Genomic DNA, 24,187 nt, shown 5'->3' on the forward strand with positions numbered 1-24,187 from the left:
TGTTTTGTTTTTTGGTGAGGAAGATTTGCTCTGAGCTAACATCTGTTGCCAATCTTCCCCTTTTTTTTTTGCTTGAAGAAGGTTAGGCCTGAGCTAACATACTTGCCAATGTTCCTCTATTTTTTGTATGTGGGTTGCTACCACAGCATGACTGACGACTGGTGCTGGTCTTCACCCAGGATCCAAACCTGTAAAATCCAGGCCACTGAAGCAGAGTGTACCAGACTTAACAACTATGCCATGGGCCTGGACCTATAAATTTTACTATTTAAAAAGTACATTAAAAATTCCTGGCATTATTTTCTTTTCAGGAGTTTTGTAACAGATATTGAAAATCCCCAAGATTGTTAACAGTTTTAAAAACACAAGGCTTATATTACGTAAATTCTATAGATTTATCCATGATTTATCGATAGATTTTGTCCATGAGGAACTACAAAAAAAATAGAATATAAAAGTGTAGTAACAATTGAAAAAAATGGGTCTATTAATATCTGTTGTAGTGGAGACCCACAAATCTCCTAGGAAATGTTATCAATATATCATCTTTATGAAAAGAAACAATAGAATTTAGAGAGGACTTTGTTGGTGAAAATGAGGATTTAGAAAAGAGATTTGCAAAAACACTAACGGAGATCCTGATTGCTCATCACTTTAGAAAAGAATCTAGGCTCAGAAAAGTCCTTTGAATTGTCAACCAATTAACTTATCTTACATCATATATTAGATTTTTTTTAAAGTACAAATATAAGTGTCTCTTGTCTATAAACTTAAAGCAGAAAAGTCCATGAAAAGTGTGCTTTCCATATCAAGCGACTATTAATCAGAAGTATTAGTTTCCTACCCAAGGAGGTGTGTGGGGAGTGACAACCGAGATTATTTGCTGATGAAAATGTGATTACCACCTTTGGTGATGAGGAGACACCTGTATCCACCTTTAATTCACCATATGTTCTTTCTTACAGACTGGATACCTTAAAAGTCTTTAAAACACACACGTACAAATAAAAGATATTAGGTTATCATCTGCACAGTGATAAACTCGTCATTTGCACCTGGTGCAGAAATGTCCCTCCTTCAGGGAAAAGATTAGAGGGCTTTGGAGCGTGAATCATCGCTAACCAACACTGATGGGCGGGGAGAGCAGCCTTCTGCTTCTCACAGTTATGCTGCCTAGTATGTCTGGGGGAGCCTGCGGACTCTGAATGGTCCTGTTCCGTCCTAACTCTACCTTCAGGTAAAGATAGATACACTTACATCCCCCTCGGGATTGCAGGGACTGGATGAGAAGAGTTTGATGAGTGTCCACGCTCGGGAATGATGGATGGGGAGATGCTATCTGGCAAGAAAGTGGGAGTGCAGACCCTGGCTGGGATGACCATGTGTGACTATTTGCAACTTTCCTCAACAGCTTTTCTCTTCACTCTCAACAAATATTTCCCCATGGGTTTCAGCTATAAGACCCTCACAAGAGAAATGACTTACATAGTAGATCTACTTGCAGTTCAGGTATCTCTTCCATAGCTCTTCCATATCTCAACTTAGTTTCCATTTTGAACCTCCCTTCAGCAGGATGGCAGGAAACAAATCCATCTTCCTTAGGGTTAATTAATGCTAGGAGACTGTAGGTTTTGGTTTGCCTGGAACAGTCCTGGCTTATGCTGGTTATAGTTATAAGACTCTCCAATGCATCCAAGTGTCCATATGTGGTCACCCTGGTGAATCACCTCCTCAATCCCCAGGTTATCTCAAAGTTCCTATAGGCTTACATGCTTTGGTGTAGGAGGAGGGGACAGGGGTTTGATCATTAAGTTACACAGGTTTCTCAGAAATGCCCATCATTTTGGCCTCTGTAGGCAGTCAGGTCTGGGGGCTGGGACTTTCTGCCACCTCTCTGCCATGCTTGGGGAGTGACATCTTTCCAATTCTGTCCATGTCTTGATGTAGAGATGCTTGACATTCCTCTCTAGGGTCTGGCAGCTTACCAGATACAATGCCAGGAAGCTGACCATGTGGGAGGCAGCCTAACATGGCATCCTGATATTCATATTTCCTCGAACGTGAGAGAGACCCAATGACATGCTTCTAATAAAAACAATACAGCAAAGTGATGGGATGTCACTTTTGATAATAGGTTACAAAAAGATTCTGGCTTCCATCTTGTTTATCCTCTTTGGCTCTCTTGCTTGATTGCTGATGGAAGCCAGCTGCCATGTTGTGAGCTTCCCTATGGAGAGGCCCACGTGGCAAAGAACAACTGACAAAGACTTGAGGCCCTCAGTCCATCATCGCACAAGGAGCTGAACCCTTCCAGCAGTCACATGAGTGAGCTTGGAAGCAAACCATCCCTTAGTCAAGATATGAGTTGACTGCAGCCATGACCCACAACTCTATTGAAGCCTTGTGAGAGACTCTGAGCAGAAGACCCTGTATAAGTAAATTTAGATCCCGACCCACAGAAACTATGAGATAATAAATCTTTGTTGGTTTAAGTTGCTGCATCTTGGGGTAATTTGTTACAGAGTAATATGTAACTAAAATAACCCTTTCTGTTCTGGGGCCCTATGCACCTGTTTTGGGTCTTACTGATGCCAGGAATTAAGGAGAAGATCCCTCCTTATAGCAATCGTGTCTTGTATTTTCAGGATTCTGATACTTTGACATCTGGGTGACATCAAAGTGGCTCCCAGAGTGAGCCAACACCTAGAAATAATAAACAACTCACCAGCAAGTGTGTTTTTCAAATACGAACCAACCAATCCAGAGCCCATAACCCAACCACTTCCTCTCTTATGCTCTCATACTATAGGCCATTATCCGCCTGTTGAATCACTCCAGGGCCAGGTACCAGACAACTAGGGACAGCCCCTATGACCCAGAGCCCAAGAAAGTCATTCAAACTAGCCATCCTAAGCCTACTTACCTTGCCTTACCCACTCTTTCCTGCAGAAACCACAATAAAGACTCTTACCTCATTTTTCCTCACTCCTTCCATCTCCAGACTGACTCTGGTGCTTCCCATATGGCACCCCCACCATGGTGTAGTATGCTCCCTCTCCTTGGGAACTGTGAGTAACAAGCTATCTTTTCAATGACCTTTGTCTCCTGATCTGTTGGCCTTACTAAATCTCAAATTTTCTATTAATACACAGATTTTAAAACACTCCTCCTTTCTTTGTCCCTCTAGTCAGGGTCATCTTTCATAGTTTTTTAGATTTAGAAGAAAGTTCTACTTTCTTTCCTGCTTCTGATCAAACATTTTGTCTGACTACCATCCCCTTTTGTTTACTTAACCCAACCATTAAATGTCAAAGACCATAGGTCTTTCTTGCTCTCGGCTATGTTTATGGGTCTAATCCTTTTGAAAATAAGGGGAAAAAAAGGAAATACTAGACGAAAAATAAAAGAGGTTAATGCCACAAAATATTCTGCCATAGCTGTGCATTTGCTTTCAGGAATATGAATCTTTTCCAAAGACAGTCCTGAAAAGAGAGGACCCCCAAAAAGAGCTAGACAAGACATGGATATTGGATGAATCTTTAAGTTTCATAAGAAAGAAAATGAAGGCTTACAGGAAACAGGCTGTGGCTGAAGGTGATCTTAAGGATTTACATGGTAAAGAAGATCATCAAAAGTTCAGTAAATTGGGGGCTGGCCCAGTAGCATAGTGGTTAAGTTCACACATTCTGCTTCAGTGGCCCGGGGTTCGCCAGTTCAGATCCTGGGTGCGGACCTACATACTACTTATCAAGCCATGCTGTGGTAGGCATCCCACATGTAAAGTAGAGGAAGATGGGCATGGATGTTAGCTCAGGGCCAATCTTCCTCAGCAAAAAGAGGAGGATTGGCAGCAGATGTTAGCTCAGGGTTAATCTTCCTTAGAAAAAAAAAAAAGAAACAAACAAAAACAAAAAAATTCAGCAAATTGATCAAAATGCACAAACAATGAGATTTCTGCATGTAGACTATTTTTGAAAGAACTAGTTTCTCCTATGCTCCAGCTCTAGGAAGAAGTCTGTGATTAAAAGTAAATTCTGCCACTAATGGTGGCTTCGGAATACCAAAAGGTTTTTTTTTTTTTTTAAAAAGAAAAGCCTTTGGGTATAAAATTTGAAGAAAGAAACACAAAAAGGGCTATTCTAAGTAAGTGTGTGTTTTTCCATTGCCAACCCCCTACACCAGAAAACTTATATTGAGTAGTTCATTTAATAGAAGCCTTCTTGAAAACCACAGCCCATGTGGTAAGGTTTGTTTTACATGGGTCACTAATGTGGAAGGCTTTGATACCTTATGTTGAAAGTAGAGCAGTCAATTAATTCCATGAGTGTGAACTTGGCATCATATCCAGTTTATCCTTAGGGGAAAGCTGCCAGCTTTCCAACTGGTTTCTAAATAAAATAAAATATTTAGTTCTCTTACTTGAAGTCAAAGCATGTTGCCTTAATTCATGAAGCACGAGCTGAAAATTCTATTTTCTATCCTCTTGTTTCCCCTAAAGGAATCCTGGGCAAAATTTGACTGCAGAAGTGTAGGAATTCTGCTCCCTAACCCTCTGCAGAGGGATGCATGCTCATATTGCTCAGACTTTGTGTTAGTCAGGATATGATGAGTTATGCTGCAGTAACAAACAATTCAAAATCTTAATAGCCCAAAGCAAAAAAAGATTTATTTCTCCCTCACACAATATAGCTATCAGGAATTGGCAGTAGTGTTCTATTCCGCATAATCTCTCAGTGATCCATGCTGATGGAACTGTCTTCAAATCTTGCTTCTTTCTATGCCAGAAAGAAAGAATATTCTGGAGGAACTTGAATCCGCAAGTACATGCTCCAGTCCACACCTCATTGGCCAACGCTAGTCTCAGAGCCCCGCTAAAGCATGACAGGCCAAAAATTCAATCTTTATGAGCCAGGAGGAAAGGATAACCGGATTTGGGGGAGTTGTCCCAATGACTACCACAAGTCTCTCTAATAAAACCAACTTGAACTATGTAAATGCACACCAAGCCCTGATGTCTTGCCTGTGGGGTGGATTCCATAGCTCTGCAAAGGCTCCAGACCACTTTTCTTTCACCCTCATTAGTTAATCCTTATTTCCTCTTTTCTTCATTTTAGAATCCTCTCTTTAAGGGTTGAATTTTGGATGCTTCTGTCCATCTAACATAGAAGTTTGCACACAAGAGTGCACATTATAATCACCTGGGAAACTTTTAAAAATAAGAATACCCACATGCCATCCAAAACCAATGCCATCAGAATATTTGGGTATTTGGGGTATGAAAGCAGCACACTGTCATCAGCACTTTTAAAATCTCCCAGGTGAGTCAAATGTGCACAGAGATGAGAAGCCCTGTTCTAATGCCTTGAATTAATGGCCTCTGTGACTATCTCAGCATCACCCCTTCAGAGGCCTCAGGGGTGAAAAACTGAACCAGTTTTTACATGTTTGAGCAAAAGGAACTCAGCCTTCAGACCCTACAGTGCATCCCTCGGCAGAGGAAGAGCACACATTCCAAACATATTCCATCAGATGACAACTCTTGCTCTTCTTTTCACCACAATCCCAAGTTGCTAGAAAATATCAGTTATAGAAGTGAGATAAGAGAGCCAATTACTTGAATTTATAAACTTGGAGTCATCTGATTCCAGTTAACTATTGTTGTGTCAAATATCACCCCCAAATTTAGAAGCTTAAAATAACAATAATTTATTTTGCTGACAAATCTGCACATGACCCTGCTGTAGGTGGTGTCATCTGGGGTGGCTTATCTGGGGCTGTACCAACTGTATGTGAGATGGCTCTCTCACATGGCTGGTAGGTTTGTGCTGGCTGTTGGTTCACCTCCATATGGGCCTCTCCACGAGGCAGCTTTGGGCTGCCTCACAACATGGCTGGATTCCAAGAGAAAGAATCTCAAGGGAGAGAATCTTAAGAGAATCAGACTAAAGCTGTATTGCCTTTTATGACTTAGAAGTCACTTTCCAGTCACAAGTCCCCCCAGATTCAAGTGGAGGGAACAGAGATCCCACCTCTCAATGGGAGGAGTTTCAAAATCACATTGTAAGCATAGCACTTGTATGGGAGATTATCCTGGGTAATCCAAATGGATCCAAAGTAATCACAAGGAATCTTAGAGGTGGGGCTGGGAAGCTGAGGAAGAATCAGTGTCAGAGTGATGCCATGTGAGAAAGATTCAACCAGCTATTGCTGGCTTTGAAAATGGAAGGAGGCCACCGGCCAAGGAATGTGCGTGGCCTCCAGAAGCTGGAAAAGGCGAGGAATGGAGTCTCCTCTAGAGCCTCCAGAAGGAACGTAGCCCTGCCAACATCTTGACTGTAGTCTCATAAAATCCATGTTGAACATCGGACTTCCAGAACTGTAAGATAATAAATTAGTGTTGTTTCAAGCCAATTACAGCAGCAATAGGGAACTAATGCCGTGATTTGCTTTTGATGTTTTATAGTCAAACTTCAGAATAACCTGACTTTGGATTTTCTGTGTTTTGATGGAGTTCTTGTTTTTAATTAGATAAAGGTATATTCAGTATCAAAATGGAGTAAAATCGAGAAGGCTTATGATTTTGCAGCATCTACATATAATAAAACATTTAAAAGAATCATTGAAAAACTTAAGACATGATTTGCCTTATGAAAATATCTACCAAGTAAAAGTATTATGAATGAAAGCAAAAAGACAGTACTCATGAAAATATTGGGTTGAAATATTTATAGATTTCAATATGAAAAAAGTGAAAATTGATAATTCCTACTTTTAGCAACTTCGCCTGAGTTAACAGGTATCTCAACACTTGACGGCAGAGAGATCTTAAACTAACAATGTTATGGTTTAAGAGGAGTGTCAATTGAATGCATAAACCTTTATGTATTTATTAAACATAAAACACAACCTTAAAAAAGATGGCATGCAATTTTATGGGAAAAAATATGACTACATTGAAATTTTAAGTCCTTTAGAAAAATACCAGTAACATGGCATTAGAGAAAGAATGCCTAAAAAACTGCTGGAGCTATGGAACTCTGTTCCTGGAACAACTATTCTACTTACAATTTTAAACCTTCAGATGATCAGTATAAAGTTTTCTTTTAATATAATGCACATGGTTATGTGTCACTTTTCTCTGAATAATTTTATATTTAAAAAATATTATTGTGAATAGGACTGTATATCAATCTACCAATATAAAATCAATTTGTAGTTCAATAAATACATCAAAAAGTTATATGATTTAGATTATTTTAGCATTCCCTTTTAACTTACAAAATATCTGTGTTTGTATGATAAATTATCTGGTCACATGGTTAGTAACTAGTAATCATAATTTCTTATCTTTTTTTAATTAGTGGCGAAATCCTGTCAGTTGGAATTGGTGTGATACATACATAATTAATAGTTGCATCCACATAAGCTGTGATATTCTATCATTCAAGAGGGAAGCTTCAGTTGCCAAAATATATATTTTATATATTATATATTATAGAACTACCAGGATATTTCCCCTCTGTTCAAAAGAACTTTAATTCTTTTTATCTTCCTGGCTTTAGATTCTCTCCTCTCTCACTGGACCTACACTCAGCCTCTCACTTCTCAGGGTTCAGGGTGCATCCCAACCACCTGCTGTATTTGCAAAAATGCCAATTCCTGAGCCCTGCCCAGGAGGATTCTAATTCAGTAAGTTTGGACTGGAACCTAGGAATCTGCAGTTTTCGTAGCCCCTTTGATGATTCTGATGCATTTCTATCATTGGAGGACAAGGGACCAGAATTTGAGGAATACTAAGTCAGTTTCACACCTTTTCCTGGGTTCCACGTGGCTACAAGAATTATTCTTCCAAAATCGAAGTATCATCTCACTGTCTGCTGGGTTTAGTCCAAAGTCTTTAGTGGTGCATGGAAGAACCTTCAACGAGGGGGCCAGTGACTGGCTCTCCAGACTCCTCTGAACTTGTGCTCAGGCTCCATCTGCTGGGATGTGTGGCATGGTGGCGTGGGCTGCTTGCACCTCCTTTGTGCGTGCACATAGCTTCCAGTCCGCTCAAGATATCGCAAAACTTAGCAAACTCCTAAAGCTGTCTCACTTCCTGGAAATTCCTGCTAACCCCTGGCTTATCTGCCTGAATACTGCTTGCCCCAAATACTGCTTGCACACGCTCTCTGGTGGACAGAGCTCCTTGCCCTCCCAGTTGGCTTGTCACCGAGTTGCTCCTTTAACTGACGATGCTCCAGACCAAGTGAACCCCTTTCTGTAGGAACAGTTAAGCTGATAAGCTCTACGGCTGCCCTGCCTGCCCTGGTTGAGCTACCACAAGGACAGAACTGGGGGGTTAGCAACAGCCCCTGGGCATGAAGCCACAGGCTCACGCCGTTCTTAACCAAGCTTCAGTCGTTGTCATGAATAAACCCTTCTCAGTCCGTTGCGTGCTTTTGATCAGATTCTAGAGTGCTGAAAAATAGTTGGTTTTGACCATTCTGTTCAGCTTTAGAATTGCTTTTGGCGGAGGGATTTGCATTACCAGAGTCAGAACCACTCCCATAGTAGATCTTAACCCTGTGAACTCTTCAGAACTGCCTTCACACACACCCTGCACTCCTTTGTGTATGACTCTCTAAGACTATTGATCACCGGTGGAGAATGCGTTTGGAATTACTGTTTCCCCTGGTAGAGGGGATGGGCCACACAGGAACATTCACCCTCTTCTCCCTGCAACCACCAAAACCCATTTGCATGGTGGCTGGCCAGGGTGAGAGGCATCATCTCTCCGGCGTCTGACTTTTCAGAACAAAATGCAGACGTCCCCTGTCCGTCTGCTTCATTGTAATTAGTAGCACATTCTAAATGTCTGAGCTAAAGAGTGCCTCTACTCAAGGTGAGGTTAGGGTGCTGAAGCCGTACCTGCTAAAAGTGTAAGCGAACCCACTGCAACATTGCTAGAGTTCCCAGGGTGCCTTGAAACATTTCCCTTCAAAAAAATTTTACGAGCTCACACTGAAAATATTCTGAGAAAGCTTCAACAACAACAGCAACAGAAAGATAAAGGATTGTTTAGATATAAAATAGGCAAATCTTTTTCATGTATAGTCTAAACTGATCTGATTAGCTCATGAGAATAACTCCAAGCCCTTGCCAGAATATAACAGGTTTTCTATATAGGTCTAGTTGGAAAGAGAAAGAAAAACTACATACAGCTGTTCTGAGGCTGGGAAATGCTGTGCAGATCTGACAGCAGCTGTTTGTATGCCAAATAGTTCCAGCAATTTCTAATTAAATCCAGCTTAGGAGAATTTTATGATCTGCATCACATGATCTCTGTCTGTATCTGAGATGCTTTCTCTCCCCATTTTGAAAGCCCCTCCGGTGAAGTCTGCCTATTTTCTTCATCGTAAGGGGCTAATTAAGCCAAAGGCAAAAATATCATTTTAGTCTCTGAAGTTAGTACACCCACAGGAGTCAATCACCAAAGTTATACCAAAGGAGGATCCCCAATCTCTTAACACTAAGGAATGAACTGTTGGGGTGATTGGGGTGAAAGCTTCTGGGGCACCCCCTTCCTACAACTCCTCTGTAGGATTTGCTAAGCAAATGGCATGCATGTTTGTGCTTTTTCAACTTTGGTTCATGACTCCCTAACTACGATTTCTAAGTTAATTAGAATAATACACTGGTATAACACTTTATAAAGCACTTTCATGCACATTATCTCATTTGTAACTTCAAACAACCATGTGAAATAAGCTGAGCAGATATTATTATCTCAATTTTACGTATTAAAACAGTGAGCTCTCAAATCCTAAATAATTCCTGATAAATGTTAAGGTCATAGCCAGTAATTGTCAGAAAAGAACTTGGCAGCAGACTTTCTAGCCCCAAGGCCATTGCTTCTTCCAGTTGGCCCACTCCCTTCGTCACCTCATTAGCTGGACGGCCATATCAATCTGTTCCTAGATTCAAAAGTGCCATTTTGTCCAAGAGTGTCTATTTATTCTGCAGGAAAATTAACCCATATTTTTGATAACCTGTATGTGATTCCAAATTACGTTTTTCCATCTCTCAACAGAAATGCGATGTATAGATTAACTCTACATGAAGTTGACTGAAATGGAAGTGGGAGACAGACATGAGAATGCATTGACTTTAAATATTCTTGCCTGAATTGTACAAGGTCCTCATCTCTCTGGGACACAATTCTCAGAAATCAACCTATAACCTATAATGTACATTTGCAAAATGCCTGAGGCCATGACCAAAAAGGATTTATTTCATGCTGAAATAGAAATCTGGCTGTGAATGAGATTTCCGTTACAGTAAACAGAATAACAACCCATGGCCCTTTTACACGTTTATGCAGGCTATTAATGCTTGTTTCCATGTGATACCACATTCCTAGACTATTGGTAAGTGTTGCAGGGGCCTGTGAACACTTTTGCCCCATTATTAATGAGATCAATCAACATGAAAATACGTCATGGGACAAAATTTGATGGAAGTACTTGACTGCCACCTTATTTGATTATTTTCTGAGTTTAATAGGATAATTCGTGCCATTTGTTGCAACAGATAAACCCCCAAATCCATGACATAATACAAAAGAATCTATTTCTCACTCACACAAAGTCTGGTGGAGTTTAATCAGCTCTAGCTGGTTCATTCTGGGAATTATGTCCCAGAGAGATGAAAATCTTGTAAAATTCAGGCAAGAATGCTTAATTTTAAGTAGACTTAGTATTCACTAGTGCAACTGGTTGAATTTCTCTCATGGAATGTTTTCAAACATCAGACCTGGAAATAGCATACACACTTCCATGCACATTGCACAGGCCGGTTTCATAGCTCTAATCCCACAGCAAGAGATTTTGTGGAAGGTAGGCTTCCTGTATTCCATGGGATGGAAATGGTATGGGAAGCACAAAGCTTCATCTCTGCCCACACAGAAAGAGAGATTTCTATGCAACAGGGCTTTCTTTACAACCACATCATTCTAGAAGCCCCAAGTACTCTATTTTAGAGAAATATTCTAAGAAGCAGAACTTTGTAACACTGTCAACAGGAAGGGATACTAACTTTAGGGGAGTTTCTCCATTGAAAAGTTGCTCTCAAAGCCCCAAAGGCTTCTGCTTACAAGGATTGGTAGGAGGGAGGAGATGTTTAGGGAGGAGGGTGGACTGAGGAGCAGAGATGCAGCTGGGGGAGGCATAGCTCTCCTGATTTGTCATTTCAATTTCATAATCCAATAATGGTTTTCTGCCAGGCAGTGTATACATAATTAAGTTAATATATATAAATTTATACAATTATAATTATATAATTGTAACTATTTAATTAATATAATATATAACTAATATGTAAATATAATGTATATAAATAATAGATAAATGTAATATAACTAAATATGTATAATTACTGACCAGGGGAATCTTTGTCATATAATTTGAATGACCATCTTGGAATCATATGTCTGGGGAACTCTGGATTCCCATAAAGGAGTCATGTTTGACAGCCTCCAATAGTTTTAAATGGCCCAAGAAACTCTTTCCCTTATGGTGTTGTCCATGCTTTTTCTGTAAAACAGTGACAGTGGATACACTCATGTTCTTATGTCATGCACAGTTTTATATCTTTAACTGCTTTTCTCAGGATTGAACAAGATAAGACATCAGTAGGATAATTTACTTGTCCCTTGGTTAATTTAGATGCTTTTTCCTTAGTGTTTGTATAGTCATCACTCCAAAGACATTAGAATTCACAATCTTAAAAATTCAATTTTTTTCAAAGCTTGGGAAATCAATCTGCCAGGTTAGTTCCAGACCTTATGCTGTCAAATTGTTTTGTGTTTTTTCTTAACCCTTCTTGAAGAAGACAGTCAAGTTTAGACATCCACATCTTGCCCTGTGTTATTGGAAAAAGATACAGTCTAGCTTAGAGATTTATATCCTGCCCTGTGTTAGTCTCATTTCCATTAAAAAAACTGAGACCTAAAGTAATTTTACTAAGCTTCCAGAACACATCTAAAAGAGGAACATGGATAAAACATGTGATACTGAATGCCCAGTCATAAGTATTATTCTGTTTAGCTGCTCAAATTTGGGGACATCAGACTCTTTAGGAATACAGTATGCATTTTGATTTTGAAATAAATTAAATAAGGCCTGTCAGTTCTCAACAGTTCTGTTCATATGTTTACTATACATATATCTTCCCCCAAGAGTGGACCAATGTATGTGAACCTAGTAGAAGCAGAATTTCAGTTTCTTATAAAGTGCAGTCCTTTACCATGTTGACATAGACAATATCAAATTTTCTCTGATCTCAAAAATGTTTCATGTTCTGTGGCATGTAAGCATGCCAGGAGACAATTTTCTGCCACTATCAGAGGGTTGCACATTTCTTGTTCAAAGTAGAATTAGTTCTATATGAAGACGCTGTAGTATACCATTGGGAATTTTGAATTTATCACAGACAAAATGAAAATGGTCACTAAAGAGGGTGGCTGTATCTATTTCCCCACTTTCCAAAGAGGATCTTTTTTGGCTTAGAAAAATATACATTAGAAAGCAAAGAAGTCTGTTAGGTCATTTAACCACTCCTCATATATTTTCACATACTTTAGAAGTTATTGTATGTTTTAAAGAAATAAAGAGAACTCTTACAAGCAGTAGAAAGGAAATGATGTCCAAATTTCTTTTTCATGATTGTTCAATTTGATTTAGTATATATTAAGAATTAGCACAACCTTATACATATAGGGTGGAGCAGCATTTTCCAAGCCATTTGCATGGAACACAATACCATCAAAAATAGATCTGATGGTCAAAAAAATTGGGAGTGCTTGAATAAATGACATTGAACAGATTTCTTTTATTGAAGGACTTTTCAGAGCCCATAATAAACTAATACACATTCCGACTCTCCCAGATGTATGGTCTCCAAGTGCTGTATTTCCTAAACTTACTTGGTCACCATAAACTTTTTTTTGGCAGACCCCTATGAGCATCTTGAGTCATATTTCCCAGAATGGTTTGGGAAACTTGCAGTAGGGACTAATGCCCCCTCTTGGATTTTTCTAGAAAATACTTTCTTGCCATGTCTACACAGTTTTGAAGAAATTCAGCAGCTAAGTGGAAAAAAATCAGAACAAATTAGTTCAATGTGGAAGAGCTGTGTCGACACAGCAAAAATTTATTGTTACCACAGTGAGGTACCAGTGCCATCTAAAAATCAGTACTTAATTAAGAAAATAATCTAATTCAGGCATAACCAAACTTTAAAAAATAACAAAATGGTTATATGCAAACTAACGTGTATCTCTCAGACACACTTCCCATTTATTCAGTTTACAAATAATTAGGAGTCCTTTTTATAAGCCAGGCATCAGGCTAGTCACCAAGGGCATAGCAGTGAGGGGAGACCCATAGTCCTACGTGCACAAAGGTTTTGGAGATCCCTGGTAGTACCATCCAAGCATTATTCATATCTTGGCTCCTGGTGATGCATATCAGTCTTACTTGAAGTTTACTACAATAGAGAGGCAATTATAATTACCTACAATAAGAGAATACCAGAAATACGTTAAAGCTGAACATTTCCTACTAAAAAGTTAGATATAATTCAGTATGCAGATGATTAAATATTTTATTCTTAAATCTTTTTAAATACACATATGGTACTCTCTAAGCAATTATTGCAATTGGAGCCAAAAATGACATTTTTATCTCAAGTTTCTGTTGAGTTTACAAAACAACTTTTTACAGGTTTCCTCCAGACACTTTCCATCCCAAGAAACCATGAGGCTATTATGTTTAGGAAATGTCACAATATTCCCCCCACACCATAAAGGAACTGCATTACTATACTATCTCCAGGCAGAGTCGAACATTTTCCAAACAAAACATGAGCTAATCTAAAAGTCTTTTTTCAATATGTAAACTTTCCATGTTTTCCAAGCTTGCCAGTTAGAGATGGGGCCAAGGAGATTACAACATTAATGGAACGTAACTTACTTTTGTAATATAGGAAACTGCCATCCTTTTCATCAGGTTGAAGGGCAGGGTAAAGTAGGGAAAGAGATGAAACTGTTTTGAATTCTCTTTTTTCTTTCCAGCTTGAACCACTCCCCTTTGTCCATCCTCCTCCTCAGACTTTGGCAGCAAGGAACAGAGAGGAAGCAAAGAGCAACAGCAGTAATGGAGGAAGATGCCTAGGTGTGTTGGGATTGGGCAGTATGTGAGCATGTTCAAGAGTGCTTGGGCATACATGTGCCACGGCAAGGTGGAGACGGAAAGGAGAAGCACCTTTAGAATATGAAGGATGACATTGGCTTCCTTCTTACTTCCACTGATATCTTCATTTATAGCAACTGTAAAAATTCACCTTTATAGAGTGACAATGAAGTCAGATAGTTCATAGTCTATTGACCCCTGACCATATGTCCCTATCTATGTGTTTGCCATAGTGGTTCAATGACTGATGCTTCCTTGACCAAACTCATATAATGTCTGTTCCCTGCTTCAGGATCTCTATCATTTCCAGAGCTCCACTCTCTCCTCTCATGTTAGAAGTTGCAATCTAGTGGTCCATGGGCCAAGTCTGGCATGCAAATGATTTTTTCTTGGGCTTGGCTTTTCTTCCCCCTTAAATGTGGACCAAAATAAAAATCAAGATATTTCACATCAAGTCCAAGCTTCTGGCTTCTTTTGAAGAACAGGAATGTCTCACAACACTGGCCTCAATACTCCTACCAGGTACAACCTGCCGGGGCTGAGGAGCCTGAGAGCTCCAATTCCATCTAAATTCCACTACTCACATCACATCTGCAGATGTGCTTAATGCTGGCCAGCTTCGTTCCTGTAAACCACCTGCTTGACCCCTGGAGGCAGTGACCACCCATCTCAGTGAAAACTGAAACTCAGCAGATGGAGATGACCTAATCAAGATAATTCCTCTGTCCCTGCTGATTTAGATTCTCTTCGAAGCTCATCCAGCCTGAATGCTCTGGTCCTCACATCCCCAGCAGTCTTTTGAACCTCAACCTATCAAGTATTTCTTCTTTCCTGCTTCTTCACCATTTTCCTCTCCATTGATTCTCTCCTATTCACGTGGAAAATAGTTTTTATTATCTTAAAGGAAAAATAGAGCACTTTCTTTGACTCTTTTTGTCTCCCTCAAGCTATTCCATTTCTTCTCTTTACAGCAAAAAAATTCCTGAAAGAAGAAGTGTGGCTTGCTCTTTGCAAGTTTCCACCCACCGTTCAGTTTTCAAACTTCTAGCTTGGAGTAATTTGACATTGGAAACTACTTTCATTAAAGTCACCAATGGCCTCCTATCTCCCAACCCAACAGACAGTTTTCACTCCTCACTATATTAACCTTGCTGCAATATCTGCCACAGATGACTACTGACTCATATCTTGATACTGTTCTTTTCTAGATTCCATAGCAAGTCTGTCTCATTGTTTTTATTCTCATCTTTAAACTCTCATTTTCCAATTTCATTGAAGATTTAAAATATTTTTCAATTTTTTAACATAAAATGCTAAGTACCTTATAGCTTTCAGGCATTATTTCCCCAATTCTTTCAATACCCCATTGAGTCAGACCTAATAACATCACACCCACTTTTCAGATGATAAAATATCCTGAAAGAGGTTGAATAAGTTTTACAAGGTGATTCATCTAAGAGAGACAGAATTGGGACTCAAATCCTGGTCTTTCTGGCAACAAACCCCAGGTTCTTAAGCACTGCTTTGCTTCCTTTTTCTCGAGCTTCTTGATTATTCCCAAATTCAGACCTCAGTTCTCTTCTCATCTTACATGTTTCCATGTGCAATTCCAACGATGCCCATGGGTTCACCCATTATCTTCACATTAATGTTCTCAAATAATGTGCCTCCATTCCAGGTTTTCCTTGCAAGAATTGAATTTATTTATTATCCCCTATGTTCTGTATTTACCCTTATCTTAACATTTATAATGGTTTCATTCAACTTATATAGGTATATGACTATTTTCTTATGGGGCAATAAAAGGGAACCATGTTGTATCATCTTACATCCCCTGTGCCCAGCCTAGTGCCTGGCCCATAGGTGTTCAGTGAATGTTAAATAACTGAGTGAATGAAAGTATATCTAATGACAGTCTGAACATCTCTACTTAGATCACCCATAGTCCCTTCTCCTACCATGTCTATGTTTCCAACTCAGTACATTTCAAACTTTACTCTTGACAACCCCCTCCCCCAACTCTGACTCTGTCTTCTAAATTCCCTATCTTAGAGGATGATACTAACATCCACCCAATCATCTTAAGCCCAAAATCTAAGTATCAACCAGTTTCCTCCCTCCCTCTTCCCATATAATTGATCAAAATATCCAGTTACTTTATCTCCTAAGTACATGTCCAACCCATCCACTCCCAGGAATGTTCACGGTGTAGGTTCTATTACTCCATGTAGGACAACTGCAACGGGCTGCAACACTGGCTTCCCAGCATCTTCCAGTCCATTTTGCACAATGTAATAGGAGCATTTGCTTTCACTTTCCTTTTCCTGCTCTCTGTTCTTTACCTTCTTCAAAGTTTTTTTAACTCTCCCTATGTCCCACACAATGAAATTTGCCTCATTAATCAGGCATATAAGCTTATCTATGATCTGGCCTTTGCTTACTTGTCCACCTTTCTATCCAGCACAGCTCTCCTAATATATTCCATTTGGTAATTCTGAACCAATAATAGTTCTTGGTTCCTCCCCTTCTTCCCAAAATTCCCTCACACACCTTATCCTCCTAGAAGATGTTATATGTTCTTAAAAGTCTCAGTTCAAGGGTTGCATTCTCTAAGTAGCCCTTCCTATTTCACTACACAGATTTAGATACTCTGTAACTACTCTTTCACCTGTGTGTGTGTGTATATATTCCATGTTAGCAATGATCATATTATAAAGTAATTATTTCTTTGCCTGTTTCTCCATGAAATTGGTAGGATGCTGAATGTTAATTTTATAAGTATAGTACAGTTTTTTGACGAATTTCTTCTCATCAATTCTTACAACAGTCACATGGTGTAGATAGTGATGTTCCCTTTTTTGTTTTGATAGCTAATAAAATTGATGAAATTCATAGAGCCAAGCACCTGAATCCAGATCTTATGGGCCTTAATTTTATACCCTTTTTATTACATCACACCATATTTAAAGTATTAAGCAGTCAGATTAGTGCTACACCTTAAGAATTAAGAGCTAAGTGAACAAGAAAGGATACATATTCATTTATATATATAATGCTAGCAGAACATTCATTTATAACCACTTTAACCTATGCAAAGAGCAGTTCACAAGGTAAACTCAACTGATTAACAACATGCATTCCACTGTATATAAATAAAAGCTTTGTGATCATCATCAAATAAATGTCCTTGTAGCTTGAGAACAGAAAGTAACCACATTAACTCCCTATTGAATCTATCTCTCTCTCCCTCTCTCTCTATTGTAAGGTTATATCTATGTATTAGAACAGAGGTGATGGAACGCACCTTGCTTTTATCTCCAGAGAACATCTGGCATGACTACAATGCAGAACAAAGGAAGCACAGATTTCATCCAAAAGCACACCCTCCCAGTTAATCTTTACATTCCCTCATTGAATTTTGTCTTTTGTTTTTATTATGATTGCGTGTTTTTTCTTAGCCCGTGGTTCCTTATATGCAAGTCTTTATTTTTTTTCACGATGGCGAAATGGATGACTATTTAAAACTTAAGTATATGTTAGCTTCCTCTACTAGAGAGGCTGAAAATACTCAATTTTTCTTGGGTACTAATATAGGAATAATCATGTAACATAGTTCTGGACAATTACATGTTCATGGAAGTCAGTGGAGGAAATTTCCAGGATAGACTTTTAAAAAGGACAAGCTTAGTAGCTGTGGCCCATTTTACCTCTTCTTCTTTTTCCTCCTTCCCCCTTTTGCTACTTGAAATGGAGATGCAATGCGGCAAGAAATAGCTGCCATCTTGCAATAATGAGGACAAATGCTTCTCGAAATGATGCCAAAGCAAAGAGTTAGAAGTAGCCTAGGCTCTTGGTGACATATGTAAGCAACTATACATACCGTGAATTTACTTATTTAGGATTTATTATCATGTGAGAAGATAGGCCCCTGCTGGTTAAGCCACCAGGTTGGGTTTTCTGTCCTTGCAGATGAAGTCATTGCTAATGCAAATGTTCTTATATAAGAAACACTCTTCATTTCTACGATTGAATAGGACAGGATGAACTTCAGGACTCATCATCAAGGGGCCCACTTTATACTGCTTTGGAAAATAAAGTATAGATGTACAAGAACCTGAAGAATCACTGGAACCACAATATTTTAGAATATAGGAAATTAGAACCCAGAATGGTTTAAAAACTTGTTCAAGATCATTCTGCTGTCGAAGCTTGAATGAGGGTGCTGGTCTCTTAAATTCCACTCTGGATGCTGCCCTGTATCTCTGAAATTAAAGAGAACTTTTACGTATGAGACCAGTGAAAACCTGATTAGAGCCTCGCACAAATTTGCCACTAACATCTTTGACAGACTCAAGGTTACAAAGTTAGTGTTAAGGAGACTTAAGAAATAAATTAAAATTATTAAGAGGTAGAAAATTAACCACATCATAAAAATTTCAAATATTTTTCAAGCCTGTGGAAGAATGGAGCAGAACTTAATCATCTAAAGTGAGAAGATAAGCTCCATTAGAGCACATGCCTTCTCTGTTTTGTTTGCTCCTCCATTCATGGCATCTACAACACTCCAGGCACATACTGGGTATTCAATAAATGCTAATCAATGAAATAATTAATAAAAGAATGGTGAATAACCATATATAATTTTCATAAGACTAAGGAAAATGATCTTTCTAACACATTAAAGATTTTAGGCTAGTTATAAAGGAAGGCATTTATGACAGTGAGTATTACACACATTGATCACAAAAAATTTACAAAAAAGAGTTAGAGGTTGATCATAAAGAACCAATAATTAAACAGGCAGTTGATCTCTCAACAGTAACAATGGAAGGTAGAACACAGAGAATTAATGTGTTCAACATGCTGTGAAAAATAACCATTAACTAAGAATTCCATACATGGCTCAACTATCATTCAAGAATGAAGACAAAAATAGATATATTTTCAGACAAAAACAGGAGAATATGCAATAACATATAGTACAGTAAAAGAAGCACCTCATGAACAAATATAATGATCTCAGAAGGGAGGGCAGAGATCCACTAAGGAGGGGTGAGCCAAGAAAATGATGGTTTGATCTAAACAAACATGGACTATTTCAAAAAATAATTATAACGTTTGATTTGAGAACTTTAAAGAGATTGAAATAACTCATCAGATGGAAATAACATTTAAGAGAGAATTGGTAAGCTTTAAATTGTTCTAAGGTCCTTGTGTTATGTGAGAAGAGAATAAAGATAATGATTAATTTTAGACTGTGTTAAATCAATTATTGATGTTAATATAATAATATATATATTAATATATAATAATATAATGTATATAGTAACATATTATATTGTATGTTATATATTATATATTATAATTATATTATTATTATATTATATATTATAAATAAATATATAATACAATATATAATAATATAATATATAACAATATGTAAAATAATAATATATATTATGTAATAATATAATCACTAAAATGACTTGAATGCAATATATAACCTCCAGAAAAATAAAGAGAAAAAATGAATTTAAAAAATCAATCAATTGAGAAGGCAGGAAAAGTGAAAAACAAACTGGATGTATGTGTTGTAATGGACAAACTTAACACGTTAAGACACAGACAGATTGAAGTCAAGACACAGGGAAAAGATACACCATGCAAAACCTACCAAAAGAAAGGTAGTATGGCTATATTAGTAACAGATAAAATAGACTTTGTACCATGAAGCATTTTTAGTGATAAAGATTTGCCAAGAAGATAAGATGTAAATACACTATTGTATACACTTAATGACATAAGCTCAACATATCTCCAAAAATTGAGAGACTCACAAGGAAAATATAACACCAGCATAGTGGGAGAATTTAACATACTTCTCAGTAATTAATAGATAAAACAGACAAAATTGAATACAGATATAGAAGAATTGAACCATATAAGGAAACAGTGATAAAAAGATAAAGTTCGAACTAAAGGACAACCCCTACTAGAAAATGTTTATGCTTCTTAAGTACACACGGAACTTTTATGAAAACTGATCATGCGTTTGGCCATAAATCAAGTGCTAATGAATTTCAAAATATAAATTTCTTACTGACCACATTTTTAGACAATGATGAAATTAAATTAGAAATTAGCATTAAACATAAAATTAACCTAACTCTACCTCCATATTTGAAAATTTTAAAAACATAATTCTGAATAACTCATGACTCAAAGAAAAAATTAAAGTGAAAATGTTCAGATATGTAAAACTCTATGTTCATGAATATACAACACAACAAAACTTGTAGAATGGTGCTAACCTGTTAAGTGAAATGTATATTCTTAACTTCTGATATTAGATTTAAAAAAGAAAGACTGAAATCAGAAGCTGTGCATTTATAACTTGGAGATTTTAGAAAAAGACGAGAATGAATCCAAGAAACTTGGAAGAAAACAATAAAGACAGAAGAAATCTTTGTAATAGTAAATAAAAATTTAGGAGAGACAATCGATAAAGACAACATGAGTTCTCTGAAAAGACTAATAAAATAGCCAAATTCAGGTAAGATTCACCAATAAAAGAGAGAAGTTACAAATAAAAAGTTCAAATAAAAGTTGGTACACGACTACTTTATAGTTTAAAAAATAGAAAATATGACTGTATATTGACCTATACATTTGAACACTTGATAAAACTATACAAATTGGGAAAATATAACTTGAAACCTGAATCAAGAAAAAAAAGAAAACCTAAGTGGCTTTATAACCTTTAAATAAATTGAATCAAGGGGAAGAAATATACCTGTCAAAATTCCACCAGTCCCAGAAGCAAGCTCTATCAAATATTCAAAGTTCTATCAAATATTCAAAGAAAATAATTCTAGTCTTAAAAAAAACTCTTCCAAGGACAGAAAATTAGAGAATGCTCAGTTTATTTAATGAGATTCATATAACCTTGACGCCAAAACTATATAAGAAAAAAGTAAGCGACAAAATTGCAGACTGAAAGTCAAATTCATGAACAAAATGTTAGAAGCTGTATCAGTAATGTGTTACGAATACATAGTGGCACTCTGCAATCTAGCCAATCCAGAAGCAGACAGCCAAGCTTTCACCTGTGCCTGGCAGTGTGCGTGGTGGGCAGCGATGAGTGAGCAGGACTCAGGAATTCCAGTCACTTCTATGAGTTTTATCCCTAGCTACACTTTGTGATGTGTTTCCTCCCTCCCACTTTAAAGTTCAGGAAATTGACACTTGGAAATATGAAATGATCTTCCCAAATTAAATAACTGGTAAGTAGCAGAGCTGGGATTCAAATTTAAATCCTCCGGTTCCAAATTTAGTTCTATTTCCCTTACACTGTCACGTACCGGTAAATGTTTAATAACAGCGATCAAGGAAAAAAAGCGCTTGTTTGTAGCATTTGCTGATTTCTGTGGTGTAAATGCTCTCATGGCTGATTTCAAGGTACCACATGATGTCGTTGAACACAGAGTTGGGAACAGATGCTCACAATTGGCCCTGGTGTTCACTGGCTCCAGGACACTACCACCGCAATCCGACTTACTCTTGGTAACTTTAATGCCTTTATTTATATTCATCCCTGTTTGTTCCTTGAACTCAGCTTTCTAGCTTCTTTTGCATGTAGTAATCTACAAACATCATTCCTTTCATAGGTATTTATCGATCATCTACAACATGCTGGTTGTTTTTCTCAGAACTAGGAAGAGAACAGTTAAAAAAAAAAAAGGCTTGCCCTCAGGACGCATCCATCGTATGGGAGAAAAATAAAAAGTGAATTACGTAGCACATGGAGGGTGGTAACTGCTACGAAGAAAGTCAAATAGGAAAGTTGTATAGGAAGAGCTGGATATTATGTGTCAATTTTAAGAGGGTGGGCGGGGTAAGCCTTATTGGGAAAGTGATATTTGAACAAGGACTTCATGGGAGTAAAGAATCCAGGCATGTGGCTGTCTGATGAGCAGCCTTCCAGACATAAAGAAGAATGAGGACGCAAAGATCATGAGACATTAGCACATCCTGGTATAGTCAATGACAGCAAGGAAGCAAGTATGGCCAGTACAGAGAGGGTGCTGCCAAGAATAAGTAGGAAATTAGGTCAGGGAAGTAAAGGGGACGAATGCCACCGAAGGCCTTGAGGAAATTGAAGGTCTTTGGCTTTTATTTGGAGTGAAGTTTCCGTGTAAACTCTTCTTAATCAATTTTTCCTTGAATACTGCATGCCATTTCAATCTATAATTTATTTCTTCCTTCATTTAGGGGAAATTTTTCTACATTATACCTCTGTATACTTTTTTCTGTTCTGTAATTAAAGGAAACCAATTATTTCTATATTGATAAAATTTCATAAGATTTTGTTGATTATCATTCTTTTCTTTGTACTGTTTATGACTGTTGCTCTGACTGTTGTTTAAACCTATGCAGAAACATTTTTAGCTCTTTCCTTGCCTACCACTTTTAGAGATTTTTATCATAAAATTATATATTTGATTGCTACCAATTTTATCTAGTTTTTTTAACTTTTTAAATTTTATTTTGATAGATATTGGAAAAATATTTGTGATCCTGAATTATTCTACCACCTTTACCCAGATTTTTCTTCCTACTTAATTTTTACTAAAAATATTTAGCCCAGAATTGATAATAATGGCCTCCAAAATAACTGGCATGCATATTACTAGATAATCCAGTGATCATTGGAGACGGTGCCTTCACAATTGCTTTTACTACCAGTATAGAAGAATTTGAGTGATAAGAAATAAAGCAATATCCTCAAATGCCTTGAATCCAAAGAAAAAAAAAATCATGTTCTCTCAGAAGTCTATATCTTCTCTACCTGTTTCAGAAGAAGCTATTGTGCTCAGAACTGGAGATGTGTGTATTCTGAGCTCCTGTAATTCACAAAAGAGGTAACTATTTAGCAGATAAACTCCATCCTTCTCTTCCCCTCTCCCTCAATGGTAGTGTTTTGACACCCGGAAGACAGTTGTCATAACAACAACCCTCATTTCCAAGAAGTGTAATATTACAACAGACATTGCCTATCTTAGCTAGCTGATGGCCTCTAAGATCCATGATCTAATGTATTGGTCTGTTCAATTTCTTGAAGATTTCTCTTAACAGTTTATGAGAAGAGACAAAGGAAATAGGAGTGTGTAAGTAGGCTGCATCAAGGAAAAGGAAGTGTTTATTGAATTCAATTTATTGAATAATTTTTCTCAATATCACTCTAAAACACTGAGAGCTTTTCCATGGGGTTTTGGACTGCTTCTCCATTTGTCAGCCCTCCTGGTTAATAAGTGATCTCTAGGTGTCTTGTTCTGAGCACACTTATCTTGAGTATGAGTCAATTGAACATATTATTTGGTGAATGTGTGTTTAGTATTCTTGGCACTATTAGTCATGTTTCTGAGATAACAGTTGCAAAGTGGGCAATTTTCTAATCGGAAACATATTGCGATAACTCTAATTCTAACTGCTCAATATCTTTTCAAGTCATAAGCTAAGTGACAGGGCTAACACCTCTCCATAGCACATCTGATACAGGGCTGGATGGAGATCAGAAGTGCAAATCACACTGGGTTCTAGAAAACTCTGAACTGTGCCATTCAAGGTGGGAGGATATGCTTCTCTGGTAAGCAGTGGAAAGATCCTCTGTGGATGAAGACCTTTAGTTTCTCTTAAAGGATGAATGGATATTATAAGTCCCAAGGATTCAATAAAATCTTTATAGCTTTAGTACAGCAGAGTGTCCATCAGCCAATTCTGTGATTTTACTGTGTTTGTCTTTTGCAGAAATCCATGTGAAACCTCAAATGTTCCTTTTATGAGTTCTTTTGTTACACACACATGTTTTTGGTTAAATTAGTGGTGGTTCAATCTGGAAAAGATATCTGTAATTAGAGTCTGATTTTTCAAGTTAAAAAGGGGGGGGTTAGCACATT

This window comes from Equus przewalskii, chromosome 20 (genome assembly GCF_037783145.1).
Source record: "Equus przewalskii isolate Varuska chromosome 20, EquPr2, whole genome shotgun sequence".
Classification (NCBI taxonomy): domain Eukaryota; kingdom Metazoa; phylum Chordata; class Mammalia; order Perissodactyla; family Equidae; genus Equus; species Equus przewalskii.